This window comes from Dermacentor andersoni, chromosome 6 (genome assembly GCF_023375885.2).
Source record: "Dermacentor andersoni chromosome 6, qqDerAnde1_hic_scaffold, whole genome shotgun sequence".
Classification (NCBI taxonomy): Eukaryota; Metazoa; Arthropoda; class Arachnida; order Ixodida; family Ixodidae; genus Dermacentor; species Dermacentor andersoni.
In genome coordinates, this window is record NC_092819.1 from 120,140,845 (window position 1) to 120,152,616 (window position 11,772).

The window sequence follows — 11,772 nt, forward strand, 5'->3', positions numbered from 1 at the left end:
CAGCCTGTGGTCAAAGTGAATACAGTCATGCTTGCTCTCTCAGCAATGGTGACAATCAAGGATGATTGCCTTGAGACCGTTTGCTGCTGTGAACATCATTTATGCATGCATTTTCTTTTTATTTTTTTCTCTAATTAACAAAGAAGCTTGCACAGTCAGTAAGCTATAGCAAAGTAATGTTATTTGATTGCGTTGGGCATGGCCCAAATGTCTCATTCATGAAGTGACAACCTAGCTAGCTAATGCACAGCCACATTAAATAGAGAAGTACATAGGCTAAGAAACAGGTGCACAGTAACTGTACTTCATCTCAAAGCAAACCAAGATTATCAAGCAACTATAGAGATCTAGATAAAGGGGGCGCAAGCGTTGAGGCCCTGTAGTACTTGTAGTATTGCCCTGATCTAAAACTCTCTAATAAGCTTTGCAATGAGTGCAGTGATCTTGCATGTGAAATGGTTGATATAGTAAGTCGTTTTATGTTTGCCTTTCTTGATCGGTAACAGCTTAAACAGGTACATGACAAAGAAATGAAATGCTGGCTCATATGGTGCACAAGACACAAGTAGGGGAGGACATTTGCAATGCCTGCTGTAACACCAATTCCAACAGGCAGTAGCTTGTAAGCAATCAATACATGTTCATTGTGTCAGTGCAACTTGCACCTACCTCTAATGAAAGCACAGAATGTCTGCACAAAAAAGTAAGGGAATATTTATTGCCATTTTTTTCCATAGCCAACAGACAGTTTCTTGGGTGGAGCTTTGTGACGAATTCATAATACAATCTGCAATGCGAACATGTTCTATTATCCAATCACTTAAGTAGTCAAATAAATGCACATAGCCCCATAACCACTGCGAAACGGAATGCAGAAATTTGTAGTTAAGAAGCCACAGCGACTCGCACTCTGTGCTGAACATAAAATAGAAAACATGCGTAGTGGCAAATTGGGTGCGCATTCTCATCTGTCATACAAATCCATAGATTACAAGTAATCTTTAACTGATTCCCATTTTGCTTACAGTTGCACAAACCTTACTGCAGCATCCACTGTGGAGTAAAATAATCTTGCAAGTCACAGCTACTTGTTCACTCTATTATTGTATATTAGCCCCCAGGCTCTCCTGTATTCCTTCACGCATGTTACCATAGCATGGCTGTGCTCAATCACCTCTTTCTATTCCACTGAAATGAACATGGCATATAGTTGTTACCAAAATATTCTCTGAAGCATAACTGTTTATCATTTTTTAATCCTCTGAGAAGTAAGGATGGATGTTCAACCTTGCTGTTGTGGCATTTCATAGGTTCTAATCCACCGTCATATTTCTAAACAAGCAATGATGAAATTATATAGTCAAGCCATACCATTAGGACAACTGACGTATTGCTTCCCCAGGGAGTCTCACTGCCACCTCCCCAATTTTGTAAATACTTAGACATGTTGACAACTTAGACATGTTCAAGTTAACTTCACAGCCTATGTTTTAACACGACAAATAAGCCTGATTAACCCAACAGCCCTTATATCATTCTTTTAATCACTTGAAACACTAACTAGCACATGGCATGTAGTCATATTATATTCTGTTTGTATGTTTGGTGAATTGCAGAAATCATTTTTGTCGCCTTTACAGCCCAGCTGCTGATGTCTTTCTTTATAGCTATTAAGCAACAACCTTACTTGGTGCATTGCTGCGAGAACTACAACTAGCTTCACAGCAGCACTGCGCATGTACCCTCAAACCACATCGTAGACATGCTTCTTTACATACTAGAGGCTGGCCACAATCAGCATAATTTTGAAATCTAGATGAACAGGGTGCGAATTAATGTGTATCAAATAAATGTCTGTTTCATTGAGAGGCTGTGTACTTGCGTGCGATATAGTTATCGATTCACTACAGTTATGGCAGAAGAACAGAATACACAAAACAACAAAATCATGTTCTCTCTGAAAAGCTGCTTTTTGCCACTATTATATGCAGTAAAATAAGACTTCAGAAAGCACAAATATGGCTTGGGCGCATCTTTGTGCATTGTATAAGAAGTAGGGTGGGAGGATGATAATTTTTTTTCAAACACAAATTGAACAAAAATAGTAAGCATCAAATATTGAATAGTGACGCGACGACGTTAGTACTTGTAGTAGCAATATATATTTCCATAGATTTAGGCACTACCTCTTAACCAAACTAATGCAAAAGATAGCTAACTATTGGGGACAAAGGATAAGTGTTAAATGCAAGGCTACTAATTGTTATATTAAAAAAACTTCTTGAATAGTCTATCAACAGCTTTAGAGCCTCGTTGCAAAAAAAAGCTTTCCAAGAAATAATGGCTGCTGTATGAAGAGCTTCCAAAAATGCACAATAAATTCTTACCAAAAAACATGAAAGTTGTAGAAAAAATAAACTTAATGAAGGACCAATGTTTTGCGGACACATGTAAACGGACTCTTTGCAAGGAAAACAACACAGACTTGTCGCATAAAAGATAAATCTGCTAGATCAAGAGATGTGTGGTTGGCTTTTATGAAAAAGAAACCTATGGGAAACTTTTGTGCCAATATGGCTAAAAGATACTTTCGTCACCGTGCTAACCTGTTAGCCTTTGGCAGGCTTGTCACATATTCGTTGTTAAAAAACTTCTAATTTATATATTGACACAAAAGCCTCCTCTGATCACGGAAAAAGAATAGAATTGTCATATAGTATACATAACATTAAGAACATCAGGGTACTATTTTTCACATTATACAAATACTCGCGAAAGACAAAACTGCTAGAAACAGCATAACACTGGCATAATCCGTAACTGATTATGTCAATGAGTTTCCCATTTCATGTGGCAAAGTTGCATAGGGCAGATGGGATGTGACATCTGTGATTCGGAGATGCGTTATTGTATCTGGGTACAAGTATTATACAATTGATCATTCTGGGAATAAAGAAATAACAAGCATTGATTACCACTATGTCATCATGTCACTTCTATCTGAAAAGTGACTATCATTTCAAGTTAAAGTTGCATTGAGCATCATGTTTATGTGCCCATATATGTGTGTCCCATGAACCGTTGCTTTAAGTTATGACGAGTGTCATGTCATTCCTGTATGTAATTGTGGTTTTACACAATGCACCTATAAAACTTTTGATCAGCATCCTAGTACATTTCCTTGTATTTGCACACAGGCTTTCTGTCGCAACACCCTCTTCGCACTCACGATAAATACTGCAGTCAGTAAAATGGAGCTTTAGATTGTTTCCTAAACTGCTTTCATTCCAGCAAGTAGACGCCGAGCAGACGCTGTGCCACAAGTGAACATTTATGAGGGCGTTCATCTTTGCTGCTTATTAAGGTGGCTGCAAGGTAAATGGGGGGAAAGTGTAAAGGTGAAGCAAAGCTCCGCTGTCGCATGACGTAAACAATGCTTATGGTTATGGCATCGAAACATTTTTTGCGTCAATCCTCCAACCATGCAGCATGTACTGACAGGATGGAAAGCAGACACCAAGCTGACGGCGCAGCGCGATGAACACATCTTGAGGGGCATTCAGCCTTCCTATTAGCTAAGGAGCCCAGCAGCTTCTCCAGTGCTGCAAGGAACTACTGAGATGGAGTAAAGCTCACAGAACCCATTGTTAGCGCGAAAGGTTGGTGTCGTGTTCCTGGGCTTCCGTGAACGATGGGGCAGACTAAACCTGAAACATGTTTTATTGCATGGCAGCAACTTAATGTGACAGAATGACAGCCAAGAAATATAAGGACAAAAAGCACACCACAGCTTGGCGGCCAGCGATTATATGCACATAGTGGGCGAGGGTGATGCGATTGCAATATGACCCGCGTGACAGAAAGGGAAAAATTATCACACCTGTACAGATATGCGACAGTTGGGCAGTGACAGAGAAGCTGCTTTGCTGTGTCGTCACACGTGCAAAAAATTGCATAAGGAGCATTTGCATAGCTTACATTACAGCAGATGACACATAGCACAAAATAAATAATTGCAATACAATGTGTTCTGTGAGCTTTACTCCATCTCAGTAGTTCCTTGCAGCACTGGAGAAGCTGCTGGACTCCTTAGCTAATGGGAAGGCTGAATGCCCCTCAAGATGTGTTCATCGCGCTGTGCCGTCTGCTCGGTGTCTGCAGTGATACAACTTCTAAGCTGTTCCCTAGCCTCCCCTCTTCATAAAGTGTAAAATATGCAGAGACAGCTCTGGAAACAAACGTGTACAAAGCAAGGAATCTGCTTTGATACAATACCTATATTGAGATGCATAAGAGCATAGGCGACCAGCGATGCTTCTGCAATGTTTATTACTTCAGAGCACATGCAACTGACAGAAAAAAATTCACAGACGATTACGATACTCTCTAATATGAAATTTGAGTGCAGCTCTACACGTGTTGTCATTTCGCTGGTGTGGACAATCAGTCTCGTGTGGCATGTTGCAAACAGAGCGAAGTGTGGTGCCACTGCCTTGCTAATCTGGAGATCGCACACTCTAAAAACTAAGGGAGTGCCGGGCACTCTCTTTGAGGGAGTAGCTGCTTGTCCCATATTTCACTCTCTTTTCGAGAGTAGATCGACCCTCTTTGAGAGAGAGTAGGTCAACTCCTCCTGACAGAGTTTTGTTACTCCACCGCAAGGGATTGCTAGTACTCTTCCGCAGAGTGATAATACTCTTCCCACAGGGAGTGCTAGTACTCTTCCGCAGAGTGCTAATACTCTCCCCGCAGGGTTAATAGTACACCGCCAGACCGAGTACTTCTACTCCCCCAAACAGAGTGCTTGTACTCCTTCAGAACAGAGTGCTAGTACTCTTCCCAATACCCTCTTAGCCAAGTCCTGATCACGCATGCAGGCAGGAAATCAGATCAAATTAGGGCCGCTGATATACTGTTCCCTAGGCGGCTCCTCAGAGACACTGGCCCGATTCCAAGCGGCCTTCAGAATAGGCGTGAGCAAAGTTATGCAGGATTTTAAAGTCATTCTTTCCTGGCTATTTGCTGCCTACCGTGAGGCGCGACTGCTCTGAAGCGGCCGATGCGTATGCGTCACGAACGCCACTAAGGAGAAAAAAAAGCGATTTAACACTTAATCTGCAAATATCTTCGCAAATTTCACAATCAGGAGTCACACAATCTAATTAGAATACAATTGTCAAGGGAATCACATACTTATCAAGAATCACAATGCTCTATACATCATGTGAATTCGAACCCGCGTACACTCGCATTTGTACAATTCAAAACACACATCATAACCATTACACCACAGCGCCGCCACGCCCAGTCGTGTTCTTTTAGAGCTTATATATATACCAAACGTATTTGATGAATCGGCTGTGGTGGGTGGGGTTTCTCTGCAGTGTGCTGTGCTGTTGTGTACTGGAATACGTGTGCGTTTGCATCATTTCCATTCCTTGCTACGACTAACGAAGGAAGACAACGTAGACGACAACGTGAGAACTATTCACGGCTTGTCGTCACCGCAGGAAAATAACAAATGTGCCGTTCAGCTCATGATCGAGTGCTTCTCCAGTCCATGTTCTCCAAAATACGCGGATACAAAGTATTGCGCCAACCATCCACGTATGTGAATTTAATTCGCGCGTATACTGGTGAGCAACTGCGACGCCAGTACCAGGCATTTCGACGTGCCTCACGCTGCCGTGTAGACGTTCTTTTCAAGTGCATTAGTTTAGAGTTTGGTTCAGTCCGCTGTGAGCTGTTGTCCTGCATTAGCAGCGGATCGTTAGCGTTTTGAAGCGCATGCATTCCAGCATTTGGAGACTGCTTATGCCGATAGCCGCGTCAAATGCATTGGCACGCATGTTTAAATGACTAATGTGTCCACTTGTTACGCGTGCACTGCTCGTATCCTGTGGCAGTGCTCGTTCTAAAAGCTTCGAAGACCATCTACACTCATGCGTGTGTTCAATTTATATATGCACAGGATGGACTTGCCGGCTAATTGGTTGAGCATTTTAGAAGAAACAGCGCAACACAAGGACGACGCAATAACATGCCACACCACGAAGCGCTGGTGTGGTTGATGCTTTCTTTCGTCCTTGTGTTTGCGCTGTTTCTTCTTCCACGATACACGCACACCACAGGTACGCGAAAGTTTAGGAGCATAAGTGGTTAACTCTGTTTTCCCCGTTTTCTCTCAGTGTCAATGGCACAGTGCGTTGCCCGGAATTGTGCACGCTTACCCCCATATGCAGAAATGCATCATAACTTGAAGCCCATGCTTGACTGGATCTAAACGACGCAAGTCGTGAACGCACCAAAAGAAAGGCAGTGAGCGTCTTGGGGGACGTTCGCACCAGGCGTCGTTTATATCAAGTCAAGCATGAGCTTTGTATTAAGATACATTTCTGAATACGGGGGCTAGACATCTGCTTCTTCCAGAAAATGTCGAAAAAACGCCCGCCAAAACCAGGCACATTCGTAAACTTAACTAGGCAATACGAAGCTCCATAGAAAAAAAGAAGAGTGGTATTAAAAGCTTTCAGTATTTTTCTTTACTCCAAAATAGTTGCGCTCTCGTGGCTTCACTGTACAGAGATAGTGCAGCGTTAGCTAGAAAGCATGAATTTCCTAACTCCATGCCAAAATAAGCTTGTAAAATTATTTAGGTGCTAGAATCCAGGGTTTGTAGCAATCCTTCAAAATCCTTTATTTCTAAAATGCCATTTTCAAGGCATTGAAAACCCTTGAATTTTTAGAAGTACTGGAAAGCCCTTAAACTTGTACACTTCGCTAGACTTAGCAGAAATTGCCAAGCGCTTTTTGCCCTTCTGTGACACCCTCTCGTATCTCACAGAAAATTGGCTCTGGAGGTAATAGAAGGAAAGTGACATCCTTAAAGTTGAAAATTACAAAGGAGCTGCAGATACCAGTTTTATGCACATGGAACCGGCGACAAATGTACTTGGAGGACCAGAAGCAGAAAGCTCAACAGTTGAGGCATTCGAAGAGATGCCGTGAAGAGTAAATCGAGAGCTACAGACACAATAAAAAGAAATTAGAAATGACTATTGCTTATTTGATGGCGAAAAGCTGAGGCAACAGATCACATCACCTACACTGTCAAACCAAACAGTATTCAAAAACTGCAAATGTTGCAGGTCCAAGTAGTTAATTGTGCTATTGCAGAAAAACTTTGAGCGCTTTCTTGAAATGCTTCCTTGTGTGCGTTTAGTGATGGGCGGTGAAAGGCAAATTAGCAGTCTTTCAAATGTTTGAAATCCGTGAAATGCGATTTGTTTTTTCTTTTGTTTGCATTAAAGTTAACGATGTTGTTCAACAAGTTATTGCCTTTCCAAACTACTACACACATCGCACGAGGTCCTTGAAGTTACTGTGTCGGGGCCTCGAAAGTCCTTGAAAACCATTGAATTTTTTTCTTCAATATTGCTACGAACCCAGTAGAACAACTGTCATGGAGTAAAAACCTTGGCTGAACAGGGGCTTATACGCAGAGCTCAGGAAGACTAGAAATGCAGTAGTAGGCATGGAGGGCCCTGAAAAAAATGTGCCACATCCGCTCGTCTGCCTTATGTTTCTGCACTGACTGTCGCATTTTTAATAGAAGTGCACTTTCTGTTCTACTCCAATAAACGCAACATTACGAACTCCAGTGTGGGGCAGTCCTTCAGCCAGTGCAGAAATTTTTCTGTGCATCCGAGTCAGCTCTGTCATTTTTCCAGCATTGTAGTAGAAGATTTGTTAAACTGGTTTAGCAGAATATGAGCAGTATACTCTTAAATTAGCTGTTTATTTGTATGCACAAGTGCAGGTCCTCAGTTTGGTTGCATGACAAATTGCCATACCTCAATAGATACAAGAAACAATTTTATTACAGTTTAATAAAATCCAAACAGTAATAATCACAACAATATAATGACATACATTTCTTTTGGTACGTATACAGCCCATGTCTTGGCAGTGTATAAATTCAACTATACACCGCAAGTACTGTGTCCTGACCACTATTATTCACATGTGTAAAACCATCACAGCAATTCAACAAATATCACAGTAATTAGTGACATACACTTTGTAACTGCTTTACATGAGCATAATGTATACAAATGGTCCCTGTGTACCTACACATGACTAGTGCCACACGAGTACTATTACTCACAGGTGTAAAACCAACAAAGCAGTTCTTTAAAAAATATCACAGCGCTTAGTGACGTACATGCTGTAACTCCCTTGTAGAAACTTAATACAAACACGTAAGGACACAGAAAGCTAGCAGTGGGCATACATGGGAATACCACCGCCTCAATACTAATTCACAAGTGTAAAACCAACCAAGCAGTTCTTTAAAGAATATCACAATGCTTAGTGACATACATTTTCTAACTAGCTTATATAAGCTTTATACAAACATGAGAACATACACAAAGCTAGCGGTGCACCCGCATAGAAGTGCGGCCATCTGAACACGATTATTTGCAAGTGTAAGCTCAACAGAACAATTCGTTATAGTGCCGCACATTTTGTAACTGCCTTATACAAGCTTAGTGCAAGCACAAGAATGCAGAAAAATATAAATTAAAAACTTGCTCTATGCATACACAAACAGATCAACACAAATGGTAAACACCGCTTTGAAGACAAATGTGACTGTGGCAAAGCGCAGTGCTGTGCCGGTTGAAATTTCCACCCACAAAAGTATTGAGCAATGCTTAAACCACAGGCAATAAAGTGCTGAAAGACTGCGTCTCTAACGTAACTATTTTATTTCAAATTTCTTGAATATAGGGCTCGCTTGCAGATAAGGCATCTGATCCAACTGACCTGATTTTACACCTGCTACATGCATACAATGCACTCAGATATAACTGGTAATAATAATTATAAAAGGCATTTAAAAACTTGATAGTATGATGAAGATGCATGACTAGAAAAGTTCTGTCCCCCTCGTACTTGTTAAAAAGGTGTAAGTACGACACATGTTCTTTTTTTCCTCAATTTTTGCATTAATGGACAGCCGGGAACCTCGAACCGACACAAAAAAAAGATACTGCTATGTTAATAGTGTTATGAATAATTTTTTGTGAAAGCTTTTTTACAGACAACTTGCAGTCTCGTTTCTGGAGGTTGAGGTGTATCTTGGAAAATAACTTGAAAAGTGGTCACATGGGAGCATGACACTATATCATAATGTTAGTTTCAGTTGACTCTCTTGCCCTACAAGTCGCTGCTCACTGTGGCCAGTGATGCAACAGCAGTGTCTGTGTGATTTTCATCACACTTCTGTCCTATGCCATTCTTACCAGAGTTGGCGGCACATAGATACCCAAATTTCGATAGTGTTGCTTTCTCAGGTGGTTGCTTTTGATTTGCTCAATAACAGTTGGCACTTCAGCTGCATCAAACTTCTTTTTTACCTCTTCAACAACAACATCAACAACAATCTTATGACACCTGTGTTGTCCTAGTTGCCTACAAAGACCAGTTAATCTAACAACAACACTGACAGTCTCTACTATCTTCTAATGGAGAAGATGTGTGTCCCACCATGTGTTCAACATTGTTGTGGCTATGTGGGCTGGCTGGGGAGGCAACAACTGTAATATGTTTTCATATGTTAAAGTGATGCTTGTACTGTGTTATAACACTTAACTTAGTCTTGCACTTGCTGCACAATAACACTGGCTCACAGTCGTGGTGATAGCACACATGTTGCTCTACCAGGCCTGGTGTGGTTCCTTCTGACACTGCTGCTGACGCGCTGCTGCTTGCCTCGTACACTGTTGCAGCTGCAGTAGATGTGGCAGTCTCTGTATCTATTGCTGCCGTGTCATCTGTCATGGTAACTTCCAAGTGGTACCGGGCTCACTTCTGCAACAGAGATGTTGTTTGCCCCTTGAGGGCTCTCATGATCAGGGCCAATAATTTCGTAGGCATTGTCTCCTGCATCGAAGAACCAATAAGAACAGCATGAATGAATAAACATAGCTCTAAAAAGTACGGACATCAAGACTTAACCACAAACTTTGCACATAAGTGACCGGGCTTAATGAATAATACTTGCAGGAGGAGTTACGCAATTGTTTGTGTATATTACAGTAAAGCCTCATCAGAAGATATTCAAGAGGCACGGGAAACATGTCTCTCGAAACCAAAAATTTTGAGACACTGAGGAGCCAGACTAGATCACTTTATTATGCATCATCACTAAAGTATGTTTTGATATATCTGAAGGAATAAATGCTCAGGGTGGCTTAAAGGGCCCCTAAACCATTTCTCGACATTTTTTGAACATTTCAAGTAAACACGCGTATCGAAATCAGAATGCCGTCACGATCGACGAAGCCAAATGCCAGAGTGCGTAGCACTGCCGGAGCACCACAATATGAAGAAAATGACCCCGTGCGCCTCTCTGGACCTATCCTGCACCCCCCAGTTTGTCCTGACGTCACCAGGCTGTCTCTGATGATGTCACCAGTTTCCGGTGCTGTCGATTGGTCGAACGAAAGTGTACGACTGCCGCCAAGGCCTGCAAGCAAATACACACACTCCTTCTTCCTCGTCGCGTTGCGCGCGATGCCATTGTGGGCAGCCAATGGGGGCAAAGAAGAGAAACGCCAACAGAAGGGTCTCCCTATGAGGCTCTTCAACGCGAGTCACCATACAGTTCCGTTGTATTAGCGCCACCCCTCGCAGGACGATGGGCCAGCGCGGCAGCAACAGAGCTCGTTGGTGTTGGCCTGTCCCGTAACATTTGGAGGTGTACTAGGCAAGGAAAAGACGATACTGTCCATATGGCGTGTACCAGATGAAAGAGTAAAATGAGTGGGGACTACTTTTCGATAATCAAACACACGTAGCTCCACTATTACTGCACCGTTTCGAAAAATTCTTGTGGCTACCTGTTCATTGCCTTATTGTGTAGAACTGCAACACCGCAACTAAATTTCAACCTCGGTGGTTTAGGGGCCCTTTAAAGAAGACATTCACAGCTTTTTAGTGACTGTAGATTGTGTTAGCTTCCTTCCCAACTTCTGGAATTTAAACACTTCACTTTGCAAGCCTTGTTGCTCGCAGTACCTTTGAGGTGCTCTTAGACGCTCGTCAGCTTCAACTGCCGACACTTTCTGCCCTGCACTGTCCTCGTTGCCCTCCTTTTCTGGTTCATGCTAAAAGAGACATGCGCGATTGACTTGTGTAAGGATTGCGTGATCTTTACGCCCTTCGGAGCACACAAGGTGCACAAAGTGAATGTGTGTGGGTTGTGTCCCTTCAAAGTAGTGAATACTTAAAAAGTCATCCTTAGTAACAAAGGTGTCTCTTGTATACCGTATTGTTAACGTGGCGAACATCGGAAAACCAACCAAACCATTTTCAGATGTCTCTTACAACCAAGTGCATCTTGTAATGAGATTCTACTGTACTGAATATTTTTCAGCTATGGATCATCTGCATGTACATATAGTCACAAAGACATGTTGTGTGGAATGGCCAATCGGGAAACAGTTCGTACTCTTACTTTGTGTCCCTAACATAAGCAGCTGATAACAATATGATAAAAAAGCAGGCAATGAGGCTAGAATGGAACATAATCCTTCAGCTCTAAACAGTTTTTTGGGCCCACATCATTCCCTCATATGACATAAGGAAACAACTTGATTGCAGTAATGCCTGCATGTGATCTGAGTTGATTGAAACAAACTATACATAAGGTTGTCCTGTATGTAATTTTATCAGAGTGCTTTTTAGATGTCCTGCTGGTGATCC

The 11,772-nt window shown here is 41.9% G+C and overlaps 1 long non-coding RNA gene across 1 annotated transcript; it reads right to left on the reverse strand.

The window, feature by feature from the left end:
• Positions 1-7,858: 7,858 nt before the first annotated feature.
• On the reverse strand, positions 7,859-11,257 carry LOC126522252 (uncharacterized). The gene is made up of 2 exons (XR_011895269.1): positions 11,086-11,257; positions 7,859-9,948 (listed from the first exon to the last, which is right to left on the reverse strand). It is a non-coding gene; the product is annotated as an uncharacterized lncRNA (long non-coding RNA).
• Between the last annotated feature and the right edge of the window lie 515 nt (positions 11,258-11,772).